Genomic DNA, 26,638 nt, shown 5'->3' with positions numbered 1-26,638 from the left:
AAGGGAATTAAACTCCACACATGTAATATCAGCAATGCACACACAACTGTGAAAACATAACAATATGGAGAGCTAGAGCTCTAGAGGGTCACAAGCCGGAACCAACCCTGTGTCATGAGTGTTTCTGGCTGCAGCAACTGTAAAATTTATCCTGATACTGGGGATGTTCAAATAGGAAACTTTTGTACTTTAGTATTATAAAATAGGCAAACTAGATTACATTAAATTAAAATCTTCTGCACAGCAAAGGAAAAATGGTCTATGGTCTATAGCCTCATGCTATTTAACCCAGCAGTTCCACATCTGTGTATTTTATCCGAAGGGAAGAACAACAATACAACAGAAGATACACACATGAGATTCTTTGCACCGCTTTTTTTTGGTAGACAATATTTGATGATAGCTTACCTTTAAAAATGAAATAAATGGTGGCATGTCATAGTAAGGGAATATCAATCAGGTGAATTTGCAGTAAAATGTTAAAAAAATTGTTATAATGTCACAAAAACAAATTCACCATTAAGTAAAAAGAGAATTAACAAATAGTTTACATGGTATAATTATTTGAACCATAGTCTAGAAGTAAAGACAAGATACTTATACATGAAAATATTGTGTATTGTTTCAAGAATCAAATGTGATTTTCACATGTTCCCTATTTTCTTAAAGCAAAAAAAAAAAAATCTTACGATTTATGATTTAGAAAACCAACTGTAGAAGGAAAAACCACATATCATCACAGTAGTGATAATCTTTAAATACTATTTGATAACATTCTTATTCTTTTTTTCTCTAATTGCTAGGACTTTATTTTATTTATCATTTAACTTTACATTATTGTGGTTTATTTAAAAACCCAAACTAGGTTCCACATTTATTTTTATTCTCTTATATTTTATATATTTAATATGTACATAAAATATTAAAGTTATAAATACATATCTTTAATTTATTTTGAATTCTGTATGTAACTAATATATAAATATATGGATTATTTATAAAGAAAATATAAATATATAATATATAAGTATAGAATATATAAGATAAAGGAAGTTGAATTTGGACCATTCTGGTTGTATTATAAATTTTGGTTATCTAAAAACATTGGGGCATGATTCTGATTTATTTTTACTGAATTTTTTCTTATTTAAATATTTTATTGATTTATATTGGACTATGAATGTGATCCCAATATATATCAGTGAAAGTAAGACATTTACATATTTTTTATTTCTACCTTTTTGTCCCCGTAATTTTCAGGCTTAGTATGATTTCATACATATAAAACATTTGTAAGGTTGTACCCCACGCATCTATTTTTTTGTCTGAATCATTTAAGAGTGTCAGACATCATGCTTCTTTAACTGAATTATTTTAGTGTGTTTCCTAAGAATAAGAACATTGTTCTTTGTAATCAAATTGCAATGATGAAAATTGAGAAATTTCAGATTGTCACAATGCTATTACATCCTCATAGTACCTATCTAGAGTTGCAGGTGCCGTTAGTTGTCATATCTTTTAAATTTCCTTTAATCTGGAACATTTCCTCAGTGGTTAATTACTTTGACATTTGAAGACTTTAGGCCAGATATTCTGCACAGCATCTTCAGGTTGGGTTTGCCTGATGTTTCCTGATGATTAATTCAGGTTATGCAGTTTTGGCAAGGATACCACAAAAGGGATGTTGAATCCTTCTCTGGTGTGTCCTGTGTATTTGTCCCATTATTGATGATGTTGTCTTTGATCAATTAGTTAAAGTAGTTTCTGCCAAGTTTCTCCACTGAAGGTTACAATTTCCCCCACTGTAATAAATAACCAATTTGTGGGAAGATGCTTTCCAACTATGGAAATGTGTGTTTCCCATTATACTTTCAGCCACTGGTTCTGATCCACTAATGTTCTCTTGATCCAGATGGTTAAGTATGCTTGCTAATGGTGATTTTCTAACTTCATCAATCCATCTTTTTTTTTTTTTTTTAGGAGATGTTCTACATAAAGAAAGGACTTTCCTTCTTCACTTTATTCTTTATTCATTTCATTGTTTATATCATATTTTTCACCATGAATTTTATCATTTACTGTAACAACTAACTATTTTCCTCTCACTCCCCTCCCCCTGCCCATCCCTTCTATCTCTGTTGTGTACAGTGGGTACTTGAAAGATAAGCTCTGTTAGAATTTGGTGTTTAATTTTCTGTTAATAGATAATTTGAAAATTTTCTTTTTATTTTTTAGTTTCCTAGGCTAAAGGCTTAGGATTTGTGTTTTTTGTTTCATTAAAATTTTTTTGGTTGTATATTTTTTAGGATATATATGTGGAAAGTTTCAGATTCAGGTGGCTTCTCCTACCTGAGCCACCAGAATTCTCAGCCCATATTTTTTAAGGATTCTACATAATTTATTGATATTTCAAGATATTTTCATCATACTAGCATTTAACTTAAGTTTGTGGGTCACATAGCTAGCTACACATTTAGTGTTCAGTGTTTCCCTAGTCCAGTTTGTTTAATTAAATTGGAGGATTTCTCTTTATGATTATAAGTATATTGGTACATTGTATCTCTTTTAATCCAGGAATTATATCTATAGGAACATTATGTCTACAGTTACAGTTAAAATCATTGTTTGAAATAATTAATTCTTTTCATGATGTACCAATGATATGGTTTATAACTTTCTCCCTTAATTTTAAAAATGATCTACTATGTTTAAATATGTGGAAATCCAAACCCTCAACATTTTAAAATATGTATATAAATTAAAACATGATAACTAGTTAATAGCACCTAATTTGAGGAATTATAATACTGTATTGAAGTACATATTTTAAGAAGTTACTTTAACCAACAGTGTAAACATTTTGAACATAAGAAGAAAAACTCTCTAGTTTCAGAGCAAAGAATTCCAATGGTATTTTGCAGGAAAGAAGGTTTGGATCAGGGGCAAAAACTCTAGTGCTTGAAATTACCAAGTAGAAGAGTTTGCAAAAGTAAGGGCTGGGTGAGTGAAGAAGGCTTGTGCCGTAGAAGAGGGCAGCCTGTTCTCTGTTCCACATGTGAGTTCTGAGCACAGCCTTATGAAAATTCTTTCAAAAAAGCTAGAAATGAGAATTCTTATGAGAAATATACCAGTTGTGACTGTTGTGTAATATTTTTAAAGCCATGGTGTGATGTAATATGTGCTAATAAGCCAGTTTTTTAGTTTAAATTAAATTTATAGTTTAAACTGATAATAGAAACCTAAACATTGTATATATTTATGGGTATCATGAAATTTTGATCTCTGTGTACACTGTACAATGTTAAATCAGAGTAAATATGTCTTCACATGTGTCATTTCTTCATCGTGAAAACATTCAAATGATTTCTTCTAGATTTATAAAATATGCATAATGTTATATTATCTATAGTCATCCTACCATGTAATAGTACACCAGAACTTCTTACTCCTATGTAATTATAACTTAGTACACATGGATCAATCAATCCCTCCTTTGTTCTGCCATTCCCCTATTCTCATGAGCTTCTGATAACTGCCATTCTACTAATGGTCATTTTTTTTGAGATTCCATGTATGAATGAGATCACATGCATTTGTCTACGTGTTCTAATTTTATTTATCATGGTCTCAAATCCCATCATGTTTTTTTTTTTTTAGAGAGAGAGAGAGAGAGAGAGAGAGAGAATGAGAATGAGAATTTTAATATTTATTTTTTAGTTTTCGACAGACACAACATCTTTGTTTGTATGTGGTGCTGAGGATCGAACCCGGGCCCCACGCATGCCAGGCGAGTGAGCTACCATTTGAGCCACATCCCCAGCCCCCCCATCATGTTTTTGCAGATGACAAGATTTATTTTTAATGACTATATCATACCCTGTTGTGTATATGAACCCAATTTTCTTTATCCATTCATCAGTTGAGGGACAAAGGTTGTTTCTATTTCTTGGCTATTGTGAATAATGCTGCAATGCATATAGGAGTGCTGATGTCTCTTCAACACACTTATTTCATTTCCTTAGATATATACTCAGTAGTGGTATTTCTGGATCATTTGTGAGTCCTATTTTTAATTTTTGTTGTGTGTGACATTCCATACTGTTTTCCAGAATAGCTATATTAATTCACAGTTCCACCAACAGTATGCAGGAATTCACTTTTTTCCACATCCTTCCCAGAACTTGTTTTCTTTAGTGTTTTGATCATAGTCATTCTTTCTGGAGTAAGGTGATATCTCAATATGTTTTTCATACGTATTTTCTTAATGATTAGAAATATTGATTTTTTATTGACCTGTTGACCATTTGTATGTCTTTTTTTGTTAAATGTCTATTAAATCTGTCGCCCATTTTAAATTGGATTATCTGTTTCTTGCTTTGGGTTTTTGGAGTTCCTTACATATTCTGTATGTTTGCCCCTTGTGAGATGTGTCATTCGAAATATTATCTCCATTCTGTAGATTGTCTTCACTGTATTGATTTTTTTTTGGGGGGGGGAGTATATGCAGAAGGTGTTTAGTTTGTTGTAAACTAGTGTGCCTATTTTTGCTTTTTTTTTTTTTTTCCTGTGCTTTGGGGATTTTGCCCATTCCAATGTCACAAAGCATTCCTCTATCTTTTCTTCTGGTAGCTTTATGGTTTCAAGTCTTTTATCCAAGTCTTTAGTTTACTTTGAGTTGATTTTTTTAACTGACAGTTTTTTATAGAGATTTAATTTCAGTCTTCTGCATGCAGATACCCAATTTTCCCAGTACCATTTATGGAAAAGACTATCCCTTCTCTACTGGGTTACTACTGTATTCAAAATAAATTGTCCATATATGTATGGATTTTCTTTTGGGTATTTTGTTCCATGTTTCATGTTTCATGTTCAGTGTCTGTTTTTATGCCAGTATAATCATGCTCTTTTGATAACTACAACTTTGTAGTATATTTTGAAGTTGAATTGTGTAATGTTTCTTCCTTTTTTTTTTGTTTTGCTCCTATTTGCTTAGGCTTTGTGGTGAGTAAGGATGGGGGTACCATACAGATTTTTTTAAATTATTATTTTGGTAATTCATGAAGAATATCATTAGTGAGATTTAGTGTTTATGAACCCAGTTTGAAATCTCTGCTGTGCATAGAAACTAGCAGGTGTGGTTGTGATGTGAAGCTCTTGTTAGAAAAGCTTGTTCAGAGTTAAAGTTCAGCTTCTGTTTGTCAAGTTAGGAAAGACTAACCACAGGATTAGTCTTCAATTCAATCCTCTTGTCTATAAGGATGAATATTGTAAAGTATGAAAAACAAATACGTGCTGTTTTAACTCTGTAATTCTAATGAAGTTATATAGGGAGGTGAATTTGAATGTTCTATTAAATTCCAAGTTTTAAACTTAGACCAATGAAATTTATCATAATACCTAGTTTCTGGGAATTTCTTGATTTATATTTGCCATTTAGCTGTAAACTTGCTAACTGTTTCTGGCTTCATCTCATTTGAGAGGCTCTGTGTTCAACTTTAGCAAAATTATCAATCGATGGACTAGATGGAGACAAGAGTCTTTCTAGTCTTTTTAACACACTAAGGGAAGATAAATTAGACCTTCTATGCAGAGTACTTGTTGTGAATGTTGAACAATGCTGAATTTGGTTATATAGGTTTTGGTGAACAAAAAAGCACAACTTCTGCATTAGTAAACTGGTGTTTCTGCTTAGTACTATAAAGCCCCACATCTCCCTGGGCAGAAATTCTTTTGGTCATTGATAACTAATATTCCTTTAAATAAAATTGCTAATTCCTTTAAATAAACTTGCTAATTATTAGATCGTGCATGGTGTGTCTGATCTGTCGGAAACTTGCAGTCTGTGCTTTAAAGGATGATATATAATCTTCATTAGGATATGTTTTATTTTGTTTCTTGTGAACAGTTCTTTTATAAAACAGTGTTTCCAGTAGCATAAAATCTATTTAAGTTGAAATATTTGAGTTTCAAAATTAATGTGATCTTCCAATACCAATCTTCTAAAACAAACAAATTAATTAATAAAGCCTGATTAAATCATTTTTTCCTTATAATCACATTGACTTAATGAAAAACAGCATAGATCTGCTTGTGTATTTTTGTGAGGTGTGCAGGAGGCATGCCTGCATTTTTTTCAGTGCATGATTTTCAATTAGAACAGAAATGCAATTACAAAGTGAATTGGTACAATTCTCTAGATAAATCAAGCAAAATACTCTTCTAACTCAATGGTCTTCATATATCAGACAAAAGTACATTTTAGAATGTGTTTGAATAATCATCTCAAATCGCCAACTAAATTTACTTATACGCATTTCATATTTTGAATTGCTTTTATGTTGTTCTACCAATATTCCATGAGTACTGTGTACTTAAAATAATTCTGAAGCCAACGTGCAGACTTTTCCTACCTCATGCTTAGGAGTGTCTCCTTGACCAGTGTTCAGAATATTTGCATGCATATGAGAATATTTCTGTTCATAGCCTATTATACTTTGCTAGGTGTAGCATCTATATTTTGCAAATCCGTATTTCAGTTTGTTAAGCAATGTTTAATGTGTGTTGGTCTGCATTAATTTTTCAGTGGCCTTGGAAAATTGCTTATTTTTTTCTTTTTTGGATTGTTTTTCCTCTTCCACAGATGCATTTTGTAGAAGTATTTTGAGGATGAATGTTTTCAAATCATTTTGAAATTTCCAAGCACTATATACAGTAAGTAATATGTATTTCTATTTTCTATTCAATTGCAGTCATACTGAATGTATTTGGCAGACAATCATAAAAGAACAAATTTCTATTTATAGTTCTTGATAGTTAATATTGAGGGAAAATGTATACCAAAGATAAAAAAAAAATGATGTATTTGTTAGTCTGAATTGTTACATAATTTCAAGATTTTCATTCACTGATTTTATTATCATTTTATTACCTACATGTAGCACATCTTTCTTCAAGATTTTTTCTCCTCTAATCATAGATTGAAAAGAGTAAAGGAGATTAGTGTTATTAGCTAGTGTTAACATGAAAAAAAATAAAAGAAATATTAAATTAATATGTGTTAATATTTGTCAGGTATCATTAAATTCTTATAAACATTATCTTTAATACCCAAATATTTTAAGATAACTATTTTTATTCCCATTTTCAAATAAAAAAACTGAGATCCCCAAAGCTTTAATAGTTTGCTCAAAGTCTCTACAAAGTGATGAATCCAGATCTTGAACAAATGACTTTTCAAAGGATGCTGCCTCCATCAAAAACTTAGAGGTTAAATAACTTTAATTTAAAGGCCTGTGTATTTAAGAGCACAACACATTTTGACATTAAATTTTAAATTTTGGGTCTGCTTAAGCATGATCCTCATAATGTTAAAGATTTTTGGTTGCTCTTAATATCTTATTTTTTTGTCTTCTATTTTGTATTGTTTATCATGTCACTTGGATTGTTTTAAATAAGTAGGAAATAAATGAAAGTGTAGATTCCTGAATGTAAGTTTGTGAACCATTCAAATTATTCATTGATAAAAGTATTTGGTATTAGAGTCCCAAAGTTCTCCAAAGAATCTTCTGTCATTCATTAAAAATCACAGAAATCAATGTTATCACAGCATGTTAGAACTGGAAGGGATCATAGAGTCAGAGCTGAGTTTTCACCTGCTCAACTGCCTTGTTTGATGAAGTGGGGTGGTCTGGAGGACAATTCTAAAATAGAATTCCCCCAAATTTAGAAGCAATAATGGCAGTATTGATGTGTATATATTATCTCCCAATCTACTATTTCAATAATGAGATGGTATAAGTTGTGCTTTAAGAATCTAGACTTAGTATTCAGACTTGGATGAACACCTGGCTTTATACCCTGGATTGATGAAAGTTGGAAATGCATTTAACACATCTGGTCAGATGCTCTAGAGCATCCAAGCTCAGCGACAGGGTGTACTGCAGAGTGTCAGTGGTTTCCTTTCCAGATGGCCCTGCTGACAGGGAGCTAAGCTCCCTGTGGCTTCCCAGCTTCAGGAGGGAATATTACCCAATACTGAGGGTTGGTCAATGTTCAAAATTCAAAGTATGGTTCCTTGTGAATGCCTGTTGCATTCATACCATGGTAAGGTAGAAAAGTAAGTCTGGAAGGCTGTTTGTATGTTATGATGTAAAGGAAACAGTAAAACTATTAAAATACCTTTAGCTTTCAAACTGTTACTAATAACAAAAACAACAAAACCAGGACCTTATCAGGCTGATTGGAGATAAACATTTTACATTTGTTTATTTTTAAATTTATAATTATTGATGCATATTGATTTTTACAAATTATGGGTTTCACTGTGACATTTTCATACATGTGTGAATCTTCAAAAATATACATGAGAGTATTTTGGATTTATCACTTACTAGCTGTGTGACTGAGCAAATTTCTTACTGTCTCTTTTAAATGGATATAAAATTAAGAACTACCTAATACATGTAAAGAACAGCATAGCTTCAGGTATATAATAAATGCTCAATAAATGTTAATAGTTATTAATTTGTAATCAATTTATTCAGATATTTCAATTCATGTATGTTTATCAAGCATTATAACTTCATAATCATGCCACAAAATTTACTCATAATAAGGATACTCACTGAGTATTGTTGAGTGGCATGCTCAAACAGAAACTAAACTCCAACTTTTTTTTATAAATAAAGCAAAGTACTTTCAGAAAGTGCCTGTACTTCTTGAATTTTTCATGAAAAAAACTAGCCATTTGCTCAATCACTATGCACATATAGAGGATATAAAAACAGAATATTTGTATATCTTATTGTTTACTGCAGACCTAGGATGAACATGTGTATTTGTGACTTTTCTGGAGAGAAGATGTGGCAATTGTGAAGTACTTATGGAGTGTGAAATACTTAGCTTGAAGGAGACAGAAAAAACTTATAAAAACAAAACCAATAGTTGAAATGATTGTCACATAAGTTGGGGGAACAATTATCCAATGTTCTGTTGAACAAGTAATTCGTGTAAATTGAAGGACTGTGATCAGGAAAACATTCATTAAGTATTGATTCGATTCTGTGTATTTTATATTCAACCTTTTCAGTTAATCTGAGCAATAATATCATGAGATACATATTTTTATCCTTAACTTTCATATCAGGAAAATGTAAAACAAAATTTAAATCTGTCATTCATGAAAATGAAGCTTGAAGTCTAATTCTAAATCTTCTTTATACGGTTAACCTAGATGTCACTAAAATTCTATGGCTGATCTAATTTTCTTTTAGCTCCACAAAAACACTATTCTCAAACCTGAAACCATATACACAAAACATATTTAGTACTGAGTATTTTATGATTAATTTTGAAAAAAAAAATAACAGTTGACTTATGTTGAGCTTCAGTAGCACCACTCAGCAATCCAAAATAAATTGCCTTAGATAAATAAACTGTTTGGTTCAAGAAAACATGTCACATTAAAAAGTTCCTTCCCTGCAGGCAGAGCCCATCCCTAGGTCTGTTATCCTTTCAGAATCTGAATTCATGACCATACCTTGTGTGTGTGGTACCTCAGTCAGCCCATGCAGTGCAGAGAGGTTTGGAATGAGCAATTCAGCTTAACTTCCTCGTCTTTCTGTACCTTCAGGTGTGTGGTCCACACAGCAGTGTTCTTTATGGCACACTAGCCACACTGATGCTTTCTTTTGGACTCTTCAGAAGTTTTCATCTTCTTCTACTTTAGTCATTCACTCGTTTCAGTCCCATTATATGTCACTAGTTGAAAACAAACCATTGAAAAATTTTATCAGGGGGATAATTTCAAACTTACTAGTATTTGAAAGATTGTAGCTCTAAAGCGAACAGACTTAAGTTTTTGTGCTCCAACACTATTCTTGGTTTTGAGAGTAAAGGACCTATAGAAGGCTTCTACTCTCACTTTCAGGATTTAGTCTCTGAAAGATAAAACTAGTGATTCTGTTTAGTAATTTTATCCCATTTGATTTAGTTCATATTTACCATATACTCCTAAATGCGAAAAGCACTGTGCTAGGAAACATGAGAACAAGTGAAAGGGAGAAAGAAAAACTTAGTGTCAAAGAAAATCTTTTTTTTTTTAAGGAAGTAGGATATACCCAAGTGTGAATAAATATAGGATATGGTAACTTACATCAAGAGAAAGATATAAAGTAGTAAAGTTAACAAAGCCACTTCAAATAATTTGAGAAATATAAGGCATAAATGTGTGAAAACAACGCATTATAGGATATCTGAAGAAGTGGATGTAATTCTGGACTGCATGGGTCCAAGATTGCATCATAGCGATGCATTTCACTAGATCTTGATGCACATGGGAGATAACACAATAGTAAAGAAATGGCTTACCAAAGTTCAGACCGGAAGAGGTTTCTGTACATTCAATGAATGGCATAAAACACGTAAGCCCTGGGACACAAGCCCACTTTGTAGAAAATGTTAATAACCATTTAGTAAATTTAAACTAAATTGGAAGGTAATTTAAAGAAAAGAGAGAGGGAGAGAGAATATTCTGTGAGGGCGCATCCTGTGAACAAAAGATTGCTCTTTGAATGTTAGTCTAGGGATGTCTTCACAGTGGATTGCAGTTGGAAGACATGTAGATAAGAAGATCGATTTTAGGCTACTATAGCAGCATGGGAATGACACCATGAGGCCAATGCCCGAGGTCGTACCAGAAGGAGTAGAGAGGAAAGGGAGACTGTGAAGGAAATAGGCTCATGTAACACTTAAGTGGGACTGATGAGGCATTAAACTGGTTTTAAATGTCATTCCCACTCTGTACAAGAGGATACAGACAGACAGTAGTAAACCAAGTTGTCCCAGGACACCTAAGTAAAAAAATGGCAGAGCTGACATTTGAGTCCATTGAGTTACCAGATAGTTAACCTACCATTATTCTTCTAAGAAATAATTGAGGTTTCCAGGTTGATTGAACTGGAAAATGGTGTTGCCAATAGCCTGATTTTTTTTTTTCAGAGTTTAGTCCTTCTTTAAATAGCTTTTGGGTAGAGAGAATATTTTTCTGACCTTTAGGGAGAAATATTCCTTATGTTTAGTGATGAATCTGTCGTGTACATTCACTTGTAGGCTGGGCAACAGGAACAGTATAATTTATGATATTGCTCAATTATATATTAGAATAGTAAATATGTCATCTTAATGTGATTTGTCTTCCTTCCTTAGCGGAGCCTAAAATGAAACAAGGATAGAGTGCTAAATTAAAGATTTAATATCTTGGGTCCATGAAAGACCAATATTTTAGACTTAGTTTACCTATCATACTAAATAATAATTTTAGCAAGGGGAAAGAAAATAACACCCAGCATAGGGAGTATCTCTTTCCTTGTATCAGAGAAGTAGTATGGTGTACTGCTTAAAATTATGGACCCCAGAACCATTCAGTGTTCATTCAGATGCCAAACCGAAGCCTCTTTAACTGTGTGGCTCTGTGTAAATTATTTCAGTTCTCTGTGCCTCCAGCTTTTCGACTTTAAAATGTGACAGTAATAGTACCATGCCTTCTAAACATTGGAAAGAATTAAATGAGGAAAAGCACTTACGATGTTTTTTTGACACACAGTAAACTCACAATAAGTTCATTAAATTTTATCTCACATGAAAGTTTTTATTTATAAATTTTAATTACAGAATTACTACCATATAAGTTTTTTTTGTGAACTATTTCTATAAGGCACAAAACAATGGTTTATATAAGACCCATGTCATAGTCACAGAGATCAAGAAGTAGAACATTTTTTTTTGTATCCCAGAATCTGTTTTTCTGCTTCCAGAACATCACCCCTATTGCATCATTACTTCAACAGATGACATTGAATTTTATGGTAATTACTTCATTAATTTTCATTATAGTTTTAATATTTTAGCTTGTATTCATAGTTACAAAATTTTAGGTTAGCCTGACTTAAAAATTATATGTGAAGATATATCTATGTCTATATCTGACTATATATCTATATTCATGTTATATGTATTCTTTTGTGTAAGTTTCCTTTCCTGAATATGTATTTATTTTTTGTCATTATTTTTATGTAGTTCATTAATTTTACTGCTATAAAAATTACTTTGTACAAAAATACTACAGAGTATCCATCATAATGTTGATAGGCATTAGCACTGTTTCTAGCTTTGTGACATTGTGAATAATATCATGAACATTCTTTTAAATGTTTCTTGTGGAGCACATGCATGCATATTTGTTCTGGATATACACTTGGTGATTGACTTGCTGGATTCTATTGCATGCAAACCTTCAATATTAGTAGATCCTACCAGACTGTTTTCTAGAGTTATTATTCTAATTACATTCCAGCTAGTAGTGTATGAAAGTTTCCATTTTTGCATTCTTACTAAAGCTTAGTATATGCAAACTTCCTAATTTTAGCCGTCATATTTTGCTTTGTATATTCCTTTTGAATAATGTGGTTATATCATGTGACTCAATCATCATGTTTATACATGGAGAGCATCATGTATAAGCTGCCTGTTCAAACGTTTTGTCTGTTTTTGTATTGTGATGATTTTTTATTTATTAAATTCAGAAGTCAGTTATATTTGGATTAAGAATCCTCTTTCAGTTAAATATGTTGCAAATGTCTTCTCTGTGATTTGATTTTTTTCTTTCTGATTTACCATTTCATTGTTTAAACAAGGTTTTACTTATTAAGAAACGTTTCAAATTTTAATTTGAATCACTCTTTCGTGTGTGTGTGTGAATGTGTGTGTGTGTGTGTGTGTGTGTGTGTGTGTACGTACATACAATGCTTTGAGGTAGAGGACAAGTCCAAGTTTCCTTCAAATAGATATTCAGTTGTTACAAAATCATATTGGCAGTTTTTTCCTTTGCCCACTGCTCTTCAATGCCAAATTTACCATAACTCAAATTTTCACATGTCTGGGTCTCTTTCATTTAATTAGGCTATTTGTCTCTTCTTACTATTTAAAATTATATTTTAACCATGGCCACTTTTTAATTATTCATCATATCTATTAAAACAAATTCTTTTATCATGTTATCATTCAAGGCCACCTTAGCTACCTTGTCTCATATTTATTTTACAATTACTTTATCAAGTTCCACAAAATGTGTTGAACTCTTAGTCGGCATTGAATTCAATCATTATTGAATACATATTTGTAAAACTGGCGTAATTATAATATTGACTTTTAATTCATGTGTAGAGTATATACATTTATTTTTGTTTTTCAAATTTCTCCCAATCACATTTTATGGTTTTCTATGTTTTGTACTTATACATTTTGTTTGTTTCTAGAAGTTTTAAGTATAGTTTAATGTTAAGATGTATTGTCTTTTTAAAAAGTTTATTTTCCTTTTGTTCCTTATATAAAATGCATTTTACATTGACTTTGTTTTTTAATATTTATTTTTTAGTTTTAGGTGGACACAATATATTTATTTTACATTTATGTGGTGCTGAGGATCGAACCCAGTTCCTCATGCATGGTAGGCGAGCGCTGTACCACTGAGCCACAATCCCAGCCCCTTGACTTTTTTTTTTATAAACTTTATTTTTCTTGTAAACTCACTTATTATTTCTATTGTTTTTATACATTCTTTTGGATTTTCTATGTAAAAAGCATGTTTTTTATGGACACAGATATTATTTCATGCTTAAAAATGTATACTTTTCTATGTCTCATTGACTTTATCTAGAATGTCCAAAACAATCTGAATTAAAGTGGGAAGAATGAATATTCTGGTCTTATTCCCAAGTCAAAAGGAACATATTCACCATTTTAAGAATGATGTTTACTCTAATTATTTTATAAATGATGTATATTAGATTTCTTTATTTTTCACATCTGGTACTGAGGAACCCAGGAGTACTCTACCACTAACCTATAGCCCCAGCCATGTTTATTTATTTATTTTTTAAGATTTGAGAGAGGGTGTCTAGGTTGTCTAGGCTGATTTCCAACTTGTGATCTTTTTGCCTCAGTCTCCCAAATCCTTGGGTTCATAGGTGTGCACCACTAAGCCTGGCTGATTTATATAGACTTTTTAATCACGGATAACTTTCAAATTTTTATCAAGTGCTTTTGCATCTGTTGAGATTATCAAATTCTCTCTCTCTCTCTCTCTCTCTCTCTCTCTCTCTCTCTCTCTCTCTCATCAATCTGACCATGTATATTTATTACTTTTTTCCCCACAGGATTTTTCTGCCTTATCACTTTTTAACCCTGCCTCATAAACCCAGCTTTCTGCATAGAAAGAAAGTCTGATCAGGTATTGTGGTTAAAGAATTGTAGTTCCTAGGTCATTAGAAATAGTTTTATTGTGCTGTTCTGTTCCACTATTTTAGCCATATGATTTAATCCTCAAGGGTTTTCCAGTAGCTTTAGGTGAATACTGGGGCCCAGACATTGTATTTGCATGCTGCACAATAAGAAAGAAAAAAAAAATTGTGATGACATAGAGGCATGCAACCAGCTGAGTTAGCTTCCCCCAAACTTTAATAAACTCCATCCAATATTTTCCATCTATCCATCATTAATCACTTTTCTCACTTGCAAAAGAAACTGTTTCATGTATTGTTGTAGCTGCACACACCTGCCCTGTTGTATACCTGGTGCAGATGAAGTGGAATAGAGCTTTGAGTAAGCTTTTAGCAATCTCAGTTACAATGAAAGCATGAAAATTACTTTTAGGTAATTTTATTTCTGAGGCAGGATGGTCATCATAGGCTCTAGCATCATATCGAACTGGTTCTGAGCTCAGTAAATTTCCAGCTACGTGACCTTGAGCAAGGTTCTTATTTGGTTCTGCTTTCTTAGCTCCAGAACAGCATGATAATAACTATTTTGAATTTTTTTGGTGTGGACTGAGTATGACAAATACGCAAAGTGTCTACCACATTGTGATAGCAGTAAGTAGCATATTTATTTTACTCATATTAACATAAATTCAATTAAGGGGGGTAGAGTCTGTTAATACCTGATACTGATGACAGTGTAAAGACAACTGTGGTTCCCTTGGTTGGAGCTTTATCTTTTAAATGAGATCAATAGTCTCAATTTTTGCTCCTTAATACATCATTTTTATACTTTGAGGTACCCTGCAATATTACTGAAAATTTCAGTTTATGATAACAGCACTTTGTGTAATGTCAGAAAACAGGTAAGATAGGTTCCAGTTTGAATCATACTGAAGTAAGATCTGGAACTTGAAAAAATTATTCCTCTGGGCCTCAGTTTCCTCACCTGAGAAATTAACTAGGTGGTGAGTCAAACTTTATCATCTATTTAACACCTTTAAATCACCATGATTCTTTTGCACTGTCTTCCCCCACCCCCCGCAAGACAGATTCTCTACTAAAAAAAAGTAACTAACAAATAATAAAGTTATAAATATTTATTTACTCAAATCAAGGTTTAATTTTTATAATAGCTGACTTTGCTGAGAGGTTTTGCCAGTTATGGAGTTAAAAAAGAAAGATGTTATTTGAACAGCATGATGTTGTATAATAGAAAATTGGCTTAAAATTCTTGTTGTGAAAATTATTGGCTTAGATAAAGTATCTAATTTTGGGCAAGTCACTTAAATTCTCTGAGCCTTAGATTATAAATTTATAAAATGAGCCATGATGAGGATCAAATGAAATAAGAACATAAAATCACTTTAAAAGAATTGCTCAAGTTCAATACTAAGCTCTTTAGAAGATCCAGTGGGCAAGTACAGAGAATGCTTTCTCACTGATCTGGAGATTATATGGTAATGTTTAAAAACTAAAATAGGATAAATAAAGATATCAAGGCCTTATGTTTTAAAGTTTTTGTATAGTTTGCCAATCTATTTGCCTACCTTAGGCCACATGACATTTGACAATTGGAGGTCTAGTGCACCCTAGGATAGACCAGCAAGTCACATTGATAGTTTTTGGTATGAAATGTTCCATAGAGTAAATTTCCAGATGTTATCTTTTTTTTTGCATATGTAGCATTCTGTTTTTAATCCAATGAGGCTCAAACAAATGGCAAATCATTTGCAGTCTGTGGTTATTAGTGCTGTCTGCTCGCTTGAATTTGCCCATCTGAATTGACAGTCAAGTCTCCCTTTCTATAAATAGCAAATTCTTAGTAAAAGCATGTTGCCATATGGCAAAATAGTCTCTGTTGTTAAACTGATTGAATGCAACAGAATTCCTAGTCTTTAAGAATATGTTATCTTCTGTGATAAAAGCATAGAGATTCATTTTGTTTCCAAATTAATGTATACTAAGCTTGTATAGCCTCTGCTTATGAGTATGTTGTATGTGTGCACACATTATTCATATTGCCATCACCTTTAAAAGTTCTTCAAGTATACTATATGTTTGTTAAAACATACATGGTGCACTAATATTAAATACATAGACAGGTGAATTTTTACATAGTTACATCCCTGTATTACTGTTGCTCAGATCAAGGTGTAAGAACATGTCCAGTACTCAGTTCCTTTTACATATGTTCTCTGTCACTAGCCTATGGGTTTTTAATATTTTTTAGTTTGACTTTATGATCATGAACTTCTACAAAAACATGAAGTATTGAGAAGGGCAATTTCTGTCTTTTAAATTTTTCTGAAAGAATTCAATAATTATGAGAAAAACAAAAGCCTCTAAACAACACTGAAAACATAATAAAATAAAATAATAACATTACAAATAATAACCTTAATTATACCCTACTGAAATGAAACAAAATTGCAATGTGAAAGCCTCATGAATTTCTCTCCAAATCTCCCACCTGCAAGCCAGAAAATAGAGCTACTGCACAGGCTGATGAGTATTCTGCTGGTCATGTTGCCAGGCAACCTGTATCAGAGACACCCAATTGAGCAGCCAAAGAGTCAAACTAGGAGGTATCTTGGAAACAGAAGGGTCCAACTGAAAGAGTGGGAGGGAGAATGGAGAAAGAGAAAAAAAAAAAGACAGTGTCATTTGAGCAGTTATCCACATTAATCATGACAGCAAATCATTTATTCCTATTAACATATAGCTAGCTTAGAGCAAAATTATTTGTTTCTCACCCCTTCACTGTTTTTCTCCTTTTCTGTGTCTATACATATGAGTGCAAAGGTTTGGCAAGGTGTATCATCATTAATTTTCAGGAGAGAAGATTGTCATAAGTTGTTTTCAGCATATTCAAAATATGTTGACTAATTTCATTGAAATTGTAAACATACAGTATTATGCAATAATATTTTTGATTCAGTCATCTTTAAAATGATCTGGTTTTTAAGTGATATACTTTGTTCAAAAAAACAGCAAAATATTCATCATGTGTAATGAACCCCATTCTTGGATGCGATAAAAGAATAAGAAGGGAAGTCTCTCCAGAAGAGTCACAGAGGAGATGATACATGCCAAATGAATGGTGAGGATTTGGGATGAACATCTCAACTGGGCTGTCTATTCTGAGAAGCAACTTTAGGTCCTCAAGGTTTTATATTAAACCTCTCCTACTTTCCTGTGTTCCAGTCTTACCAATATCTTTTTCTTTTCCTTATTTATAAATCATGTACAGAGAAAATATAATTTGTGAGTTAGAAATGTCTGAGGTTCCCGTTAATTTATTAGTATCCATAAATGATTTGTTCTTCCGCCCAATGATTCCTCTTCCTCTGAATCTTATTCCTATAAGTGTTCCAAAAGAGAAATGGATATTTTCTTTCTTTCTTTGCTTTCAACCTTCTCCTCTTTCCTGGTGACTTTCCATGGAATTAAACACATCACAACACACCCTCCATTATAAACAACATGTATATTAATCCTTTCTTTGTTTCCAGGTACACTTTTAGCTGCCATAGCTCTTATGTCTAGTCACAGCTAAAAGTTTCCAATATTTCTATCTCATACATCTATTCACAACTCGACAGACTGTGGCTTTCTTTTGTCTGCTTGTCTGATACGGCTCTTTCTAAATCAACAGTTAGTCCTGTGACAACACCTAAACACTTCTTTACTTAATCTATTCTTACACTACTGGTCAATCCCACTATTCAAAAAATATTCCTTCAATTAGAATCTATAATGCTGCATTCGTTTTTCTCTTCCTTTGGTATCCCTGCCCAGTCAAATTTGTGGGCTTGTTTCTTACCAATTAGTTCTATGTAAGATTCTTGGCACTACCCAGTTTTTTCTCTCCTACTCACACTCACCAAGCATATTCCATCAATTTCCATGACTGTAATTAACATTGGTTTGCCAACTCCCTTAAATTTACCTCCCTGAAGTTCAGTCCCTATACTCAATTGCCTTGTGGGTAGCTCTACTAGATTCTATAGGAGACTCAAATACAACTCCTACTTACAAATTTGTGAAAAATTCCCATTTCCTCAATTATAAACTTATTTTTAAAAAATGTAGCACTGATATACAAAAACAACAAAGTAAAAATAATGAAATTTGTATTATTAATGATGCTGGCTGGCCTCAGAAACTTATCTCAAGCAAGTCTTTAATTTCATCTAAAACTGCTAGGTTATAAACTTTGTGAGAAAAGATGTCCCAAGCACCAAGCTTAGGCTAGGGTGGGAGCATATTAGGTATTAAAATTATTTGCCATATAAATTGAATAAATACTTCACTATGTGAAGGAATCATAACTGCTTTTCTCTTCCCAAGTGGCACTAACAAACTATTTGGTGATCATAATATTGGTTTTTATAATGCAAAAGATAATGTGTACTGGTTTGTTACATTGTGCCAGTTTCTCTGATTTTCATTTCATATGCTAACCATTCCTGTGATCCTATAAGTAGGTATAGCTTTTATTACAATTTTATTAAGATAGAATTAGATGAGAAAATTAGCTTCTTCAACATCTTCAAATAAATGGGTGTTATGAGTGGGCCTTGAGTCAAATCTAAAATCCCTATGTATATTGCAAGATTTTTTTTTAAAGAAAAGTGGTTCTTTCTATATTATATTTCTGGTTCTTCCATATAAACACTTACAGTTTTGGTATTTTTATCACTTATCTTCTTCAGGTTCTCAGTAATTGTATTGTCTGTCTTAGGTGTCATCAATGACCATCCTAGTTTGGGTTGGCCTGAAGAAAGAACTTAGAGTAGACTTATGGTCTTCAGCAAATTAAAGTTGGAAAAATTGAGGTTAGGTGATTTTGTAATTGATAAAAAGGAGAGACTATGGGAAGAAAATGAAATGAATGAGAAAGGGATGAAATCATAATTTAAGTATGTCAAAAGGGAAATATAATTTTAAATGTTAGAGAAGTAGAATAATCAGGAATTAAAATGGCACACAAAAATCCCTTGCATTGGTTAATAGACTTTATTGATTTAGATTGCTATCTTTGTACATATCTGTGCCAGAAATGTGAAGCAAAAAGGAAAATAAAACGTTGATTGCTGTTCTGCAGGGGTGGAGCTGAATGGATGTTGGAAATCAGAATTTTATACTGATTATGGTTTTATTGCAGGAGGAGAATCATACCAGAGTTTTCTTTCTCTGTTTGAACACTGTTTCATTCCACAGAAATTAATAGATAAGAGATCTTGGAACAGAGCACACCTACTGATTTGTTCTGATGTCAATCAGTGGTTAGAATGTATTTGCTATGCTTATCAAAATCAAAAGAAAATATTATAACCATTCAGCCACATAAATAGTGGAGCTTTTCCTTGGCCTAAACAGATGATATTGATTTTCAAGCTTTATTTATTTATTTTTGCTGTTTGAGCTACAAAACTATAAAAACCTTTGCAGAAAATTTATGAACTGTTTGATTTTAGAATTTGAACCTTGACTCGAAAGTGCAATAAGAAAAAAAAAACCTCTCTATTAATAATTCATTGCTTCTCACTGCTATAATATCAACTATGAAGATTTTATTTCTAGAATGGAAGCCTAACAATTTAGGTAAAATGAGAGTGATAATTGCTCTTCTCCCACCTCTAACTGCACACATCCCACCTCAGCCCACTTCCATGTTTCCCATAGCTAACTTATGGTAAATAATTCTGAAAGAAAAATTGTTATCAGAAATTGATTTAGCTGAGTGTGGTGGCACACGCCTGTAATCCCGTGACCCTTCGGGCTGAGAAAGGAGGACCTGGAGTTCAAGGCCAGCCTCAGCAACTTAGCGAGACCCCCAGCAACTAAGTGAGAATCTGTCTCAAAATACAAAATAAAAAGGGCTGGGGATGTTAAGCACCCCTGGGTAAAATCCCTGTACCAAAAAAAAAAAAAAAAAGAAAAAAAAGAAATGGATTTAATCCCAGTGATTGACATATAGTGATAAATTGCAATGCAACCTTTAGATGTTCAGAGATATATTATTTAATTATTACATTGAAATACTTATATAGTCATTTAAAATAACATTTTTAGTTTAGACATTTACAAATTTTAGACATTTACAAATGTACTATAGAACTGATTGCATAAGTTTTATAATACATCCTTTTTTATTCTCTGAATAAAAAAGCAAGCACTGTCTTACTTTAACAAGAAGGGTATTTTTTTATCACAGTTAATTTGATTTGCAATCTGATTATTTTTTTCATCTCATCATTTTTTTTTTAAGATTACAGTACGCACTTGTTAGGAGACCATGCTCTTCTATAGTAACAATCTGTAGTCTTCAAGTACCTCAATTAGCTTGAATTTTAATCTAACTGATAAAAATGGGAAGAACATTTTGGAGTTCTAATATATCTCTTATAATATATTAAAATTCCTTTGTAAGAGTGAAATACAAAACTCATTTGTGTTATTTCTTTTCTAAAAAGTAGGTTGGATTGGAGTGGCATATATGCTTCTAATAGTAAGAATAATTAGAATGGAGTAGTCTTTCCTATCCTGGTCCTGACAGCTTTTCACTAGTATTTGTTTGCAAGAAAAGTCACATTTACAACCAGAATAATTCTAATCCTAGATGAGATTTGAGGTTGGGGAAGTTAGCTGTTTTCTTCAAAGGAATTGGAGTTTTAATAGAATTTGAAATCTGGGACAAACTTTCATCTTTTCAAAGTCAAATACATTCTGTAGTAATGAAGACTAGTAAAAGATATTTGGAAATGGACTATTTAAGTTAGTCCTTACTTTAATGAGAGATTCTGCCTTTCTTTCCTTTTTCATTTACAGCATTTTGTGAATAACATGAGAGTTCTTTGGGTCTATGCTCTATAGGTGCCCTGTTTTCATCATAACTGTGTGTGCCCATGACTAACATGGTAGACATACCAGATAACTCAGAATTTTGGGTTTTCTCACAAGCCACTTTTTTGGTAGTTTTTTATTTACTTTAAAAAAACATGTATTTTCCCCATAACTTAGATAATGCTTGCTACTTCTGAATTTGTAAATTAACCAAAGTGGTAAAAGGAACGCAAAGAAAATCCTTACAGTCCCATCTTTTATTTTTATATTTTTTACATGAATAAGTTTTAAGAAGTTGTAATCATAAGGAATAAACAAGCAGCTCTCTTGATTTGTTTAATTTTGTATTATCATGTCACCATATTTATATTATTATGATTATTTTTACATTTTCTAGTAGCAGTATAATATACTGTCAATTAGCTATATATCTATTTTGACTATTTTAAATAAATAATGCATTAATTACATCCCTGAACTTAAAGTCTTTTCTCTAATATGGAGTTTTAAAAAGAGAGTTTCCAGTAGAGAAATTACTAGTTCAAAGTATGTGATTTTTAAGGAACTAGGTCAAAGATCCTATTTATTTTTAATAAACCTCACATCTTTCCAAAAAGTATTTACCATTTTATATTTCCATTTTCAAAGTAAAATAGAGTTCACTGTATCCCACCTCTGCTAAAATACAATGTTGTTCTTTATTTAGCACAGTTTCTAATTAAGTTAATTAGTAGATTTCCTAGATATTTTGAAAATATTGCCTGGTTTATGAGTTGTCTGTTTATGTGCTTGTACACATAATAGTGGTCTTTTCTAACCTATTAAATATTATAAAAAGGCATTATATCTGTCACTTTCTCATGTGTTTTTTGGCTAATTATTTTATAGTATTTCTGTGTTTTCTATTATTGGATTTTGCACTCTATTAGATTGCTCTGTATTGATTAACAAGTTACAGTCTTTAGCAATTTCATATGACAAGGTTACTTTGCTAATAAGAATATAATTTTGATTCCTTGGGGATGTGATACTTTTACTTGGCCGTTAATTAATTGGAAGCTAATTTTTCAGTATTCTGATTATTCAGTTCTTTATTTACTTATTTATTTCTTACCTCTAATTGCCTGTCTTTCAAGTCACTTAACTTATAATTAATAGCTTCACTATGATATTTGCAAGAATAAAAACTACAGCTGCAAATCAAATTAGTAAGTGTATATAATCTTTAATAAGTTTTTATCCTCAGAGTGGAAGAACTTAGATTTTTCACCTGTGGTTAGTTTTTAAGCTAATTTTATGTGAATTTCTCCCTTGGATCAAATATGGATAAAAATCACTATTGAAATATGTGAGCAGGCAAATAACCTTTTGTTAACATCTGTGTGGTGTTAATGCACTTCTGAAGCATTCTGTGGTGAAGCCACTTCTGCATCCTGTCCTTATGTTGCTATGGGTCTTTTGGTGCCCTAAAGGCCTATTCTCTTGCTTGTCTTCACTTTCTTTTTACTTCCCATTAATTGCCTAGTGGAGCAGTTGGAGTGACTCTGAAATAATTTTACAAGAGAATTTAAAATTGATTATCATTATTTTCTACAAATAAATGTCTCTGTTTTGAAAAGAGAGCCCAGACAAGGAATAAACATATTCCTCTACACATTGCAGAGATAGACCACTTGTGATTCACTCCTTACATTTGTGTCATAAAGAATTAAGAAGCCCAAGGCTAACTAGGAAGCTGAGGTTAAGGTTTTCTAATGGTTTGACATCTCAGTGGAAACATTTATTTTCTTTTTAATCCTGAGATTTATTGCAGAAGATGGCCTGCTAGCTGGTGTATGTCTATTGGGAACTGTCTCAATGCTCAAGTGTGGCCTTAAATCTTGAGGTTTTATATCCAGTTGGACAGTTTGGATTTCTGTTTTTCCCTCTTGGTGACTATTAATGAACAAGCATGACAACTGGTGCCACATTATAAGATGAATACTGGAAAGTCATTAAATTACTTAAATGAATCATGAGCAATTTTCAGGTTAAGTAAAACTTTTAAAACAACTGAATTTCATTATCTTTTTGAAAGACATCTATTGCTTTTGACTAGCTTCCTTTACATAGACTTAATTTCATTATCATTTTGCTAAAATCTATTGCTTGTAAACTCCCATCATCATATATCAGGCCTTGACAGTTGTAACATCTTCATAGAATGGACATCGTATGTTCTAGCTTTGCTGCAAAGACCCATGTGAAGCAAACTTCCTGGACACAAGACATCTGCTTTGTAAACATGTTGCTGCTTTATGAACATTCTCTATAAAGCTCCACCCTTTGTTCACTCATGCTGTGTCCAGTTGTTCTTTGTTGTTTCATTCTCTCAATATTAAAAATTACATGTCAAAACTGGGTACGGTAGTGCATGTATGTAATCCCAGCTGCTTGGGAAGCTGAGGCAGGAGGATCTTGAGTTCAAAGCCAGCTTCAGCAAAGTGAGGCACTTAGCAACTCAGTGAATCCTGTCTCTAAATAAAATACAAAATAGGGCTGGGGATGTGGCTCCATAGTTGAGTGCCCCTGAGTTCAATCCCTGGCACCGCACACTCTCCCCCTCGCCCCCGAAAAAATATTTACAGGTCAAAATCAAAAGTATCTACTAAAAAGAATTTCACATCTTGAAATCACTTTAAATGTTTTATTTATTTCCTTTTTCTACTCCAATGCTCTTGTTTATCTCCACTAAATCAGAAGACAAGGATTGTCTTTTTATCTGCTTTATCTTTAGTGCATAGTACATTGTTAGCAACTGTGTAGATTCTCAATTTTATCTGTAGGATTAGTTAAAGGAATGTTGTTCCTTTTTATAATTAAGGTAGTAGTTTATTTTAAAAGTAACATATTCTTATATTAAAACCTCAAACCTATAGAAATCTAAAAGTCAGTTGTATTCCTCAGAGATTATCAAATTCAGCTAATCTATCTTTCAGGAAGTTTTCTGAACATATGAAAATTCACACAAGTTGGCTTAACCACTTTCTGGCTTTTCTGTGAATGATGATTTCAAGTTTATGAAGGGTCTGGAATTTGGTTTTACCCTATTGAAAAGCTAGTACATTAGCTTGTTGCTGTCTCATGGCAATCTATTCATTGGCAGAGTAGACTCCTGTCTCAGAGAAAATGCATTTTTCCTCATGGCATACCAGGTAGTGGAGCATCAGGGTGTTTGTAGCCACTCCACTTTTCTCCTGTGTCCCCTGGAAGCTGGGGGACAGTGCCTATGAATGCCTGCATACATGATGGGTTGCTTTACAGGAAAGGATCAGGAACATGAGGGAAGTCGCCCTTTTATAGCAGCAGTGAAAGACTGGTCTTTGTCCCCGGGGGTTTGCTCATGAAACACAACTCTGAGAAGTGGCCTGTGTTAGGAGTGTTTGAGGACTTGCATTCTTGGCACTCCAAGCAAGAGGTTTGGAAGACAAAGAAGGATGATCTCCCAACGAAACCCACCCTTGGGTTCTCGATCATCTTGGCTTCTGGTGAATTTTCTTATAGTGTGCCATTCCATTGAACATCTTGATTAATTTGACAGTGGCCAGGACCAAATCCATTCAATTTTTTCATACAGGATTTATTTTAAGGCTAGTATGAACAGAATTTTAAACAATAGGATAAGGTCATGTATTGACTTCAACCATTTTTCCTATGATCCTAGATTCAGTCACTATAAATAGGTCTCATTTTATACAGTCAGTTTGTGGTTAAAGGCCAATCTGTTGTCCATTGTAATCTGTGCAAGGGAATTTAGACTAATAGGTCAATCATCGATTGTCATTGCTATAGGTAATAAGGAACACAGACATGCAATGGATAGATCATGGCTCCTTCTGTTCCACATAAAAACTCATAGCCCAAAGGGACACAAATTTGTACAATTCCACTGCCCCCCTCACTCCCCCACCAACTTTCACCATACCTCTTGATGTTCAAGGTGTTTCTTCTTTACAAGTCAAAGTTATTATCTGTGAGCCATTTTAGAATTACTGTGAAACACTGAACTCCACCATATGTGTTAATAGATTTAGAAATGAGACCTAATAGCATATTCTGGAGGGTTCTTTCAAGCCATAAATACCTGCTGGTATGCTGGGTGGAGTGGAGAAAATTTGGGTTGGCTAAGGCTTCCATTACAAGGTATCACAGACTAAGTGACTTAAACAACAGAAATTTATTCTTTCACAAGAAAGTTCAAAAGCTAGGTGTTAATAGGATTGGTTTTATTTGCAGGGCTGTCTTTGTGGCTTGTAGATGGCCATATTCTCACTGTGTCTTTCCATGGTCTTTCTGATGTGTGTGTCTGTATCGTAATCTCCTTTAAGGACATAAGTTGAATTAGGCTGCCCATATGACCTCATTTTACCCTTATTACCCTTTAAAGACACTGTATTTAGTGACATTGTAAATTATAGGGGATTGTTACATTAGCATAGGAATATTTTTGGGGGGTAGGGCAGTAGGGGAAATTGAGTCTATAATGAGTAATGTTGGAGTTTTAAAATTTATTAAGATAAATATATTTTAAAATATATTTGAAATGTATTGGAGTAAGAGAGCATGTGCAAGAGTTGTGAAATCCTATTGTCATACAGATTACTTTTTAATATAGGGGAAACAAATAATAACCAAAATTTATTTTTTAAATATGTTGTGGATGACAAGTGCTAAGAAAGAAAGTGGAGAGGGTAAAGAAATGGAGAGTGATTAAGGTGTGTTCTCCTTTGGATTAATTGGTAGGAAAGCTGTCTGTCATGTGAGACTTATGCAGTAAAGAAGGAAGATTGAGGGAAATAAAAGCAGGGAGCCATGAATATATCACTGGGCAGGGAAAATAGCATATGCACATTTCCCGAGGCAAGGTAGTAATTGGCACATTTAAGAAATAACCAGGAGACCCTAGTGAATGGCATGGAGAACAATGGCAGAAGATGAGATCAGAAAGCTTTAATATGAATCTCTCTCATCTGGTATAATTCTTTATTTAATCAAAATTTTATTGATGTCAGGGAACCTTATCCTACCTACATAGACATTTCATCTTAATTTATATCTTATAAAAGAGGTATAATTTACATAGAAGTAAAATGCACAGCTTTTAAGTGTACAGTTCAATGAGTTTTGAGTATTGTTAAACTCGTACCCCGTAAGAAACTGCATCTATTAAATATTTCTTCCTTTATGATGCTTGTGTTCTCCAACTTCCTGAACAAACTGAACATGTGCTTCTTCTAGAAGGATAGTTGAGTCTTCATTCTTTTTTCCTGTTTGATAATATTATTTGATAATAAACACTATTATTGTTATTACTGCTAATAAGCACTAATGCATACTGAGTCCTTTGTGGCAGACACTGTTATAAAACCTTTATGTGTAATGATTTATTCACATTTATTCTAGACTTTTGAGGAAGTTACCATTATTCTAATCAT

At 32.7% G+C, this 26,638-nt stretch overlaps 1 protein-coding gene across 1 annotated transcript in view; it reads left to right on the top strand.

Annotated features, from left to right (window-relative positions):
* Positions 1-26,638, top strand: part of Galnt13 (polypeptide N-acetylgalactosaminyltransferase 13) — a 560,314-nt gene that overhangs the window by 22,805 nt on the left and 510,871 nt on the right. The window contains exon 2 of the mRNA XM_046426955.2: positions 6,641-6,711. The gene's annotated coding sequence lies outside the window, so the exon portion shown is untranslated. The remainder of the gene's footprint in view (positions 1-6,640; positions 6,712-26,638) is intronic.

This window comes from Marmota monax, unplaced genomic scaffold (genome assembly GCF_021218885.2).
Source record: "Marmota monax isolate L192 unplaced genomic scaffold, Marmota_monax_Labrador192_F-V1.1 WCK01_AAM20220418_F8-fsc00048, whole genome shotgun sequence".
Taxonomy (NCBI): Eukaryota; Metazoa; Chordata; class Mammalia; order Rodentia; family Sciuridae; genus Marmota; species Marmota monax.
The sequence above is the reverse complement of the archived record's forward strand: the minus strand, read 5'-3'. Positions and strand labels throughout refer to the sequence as shown.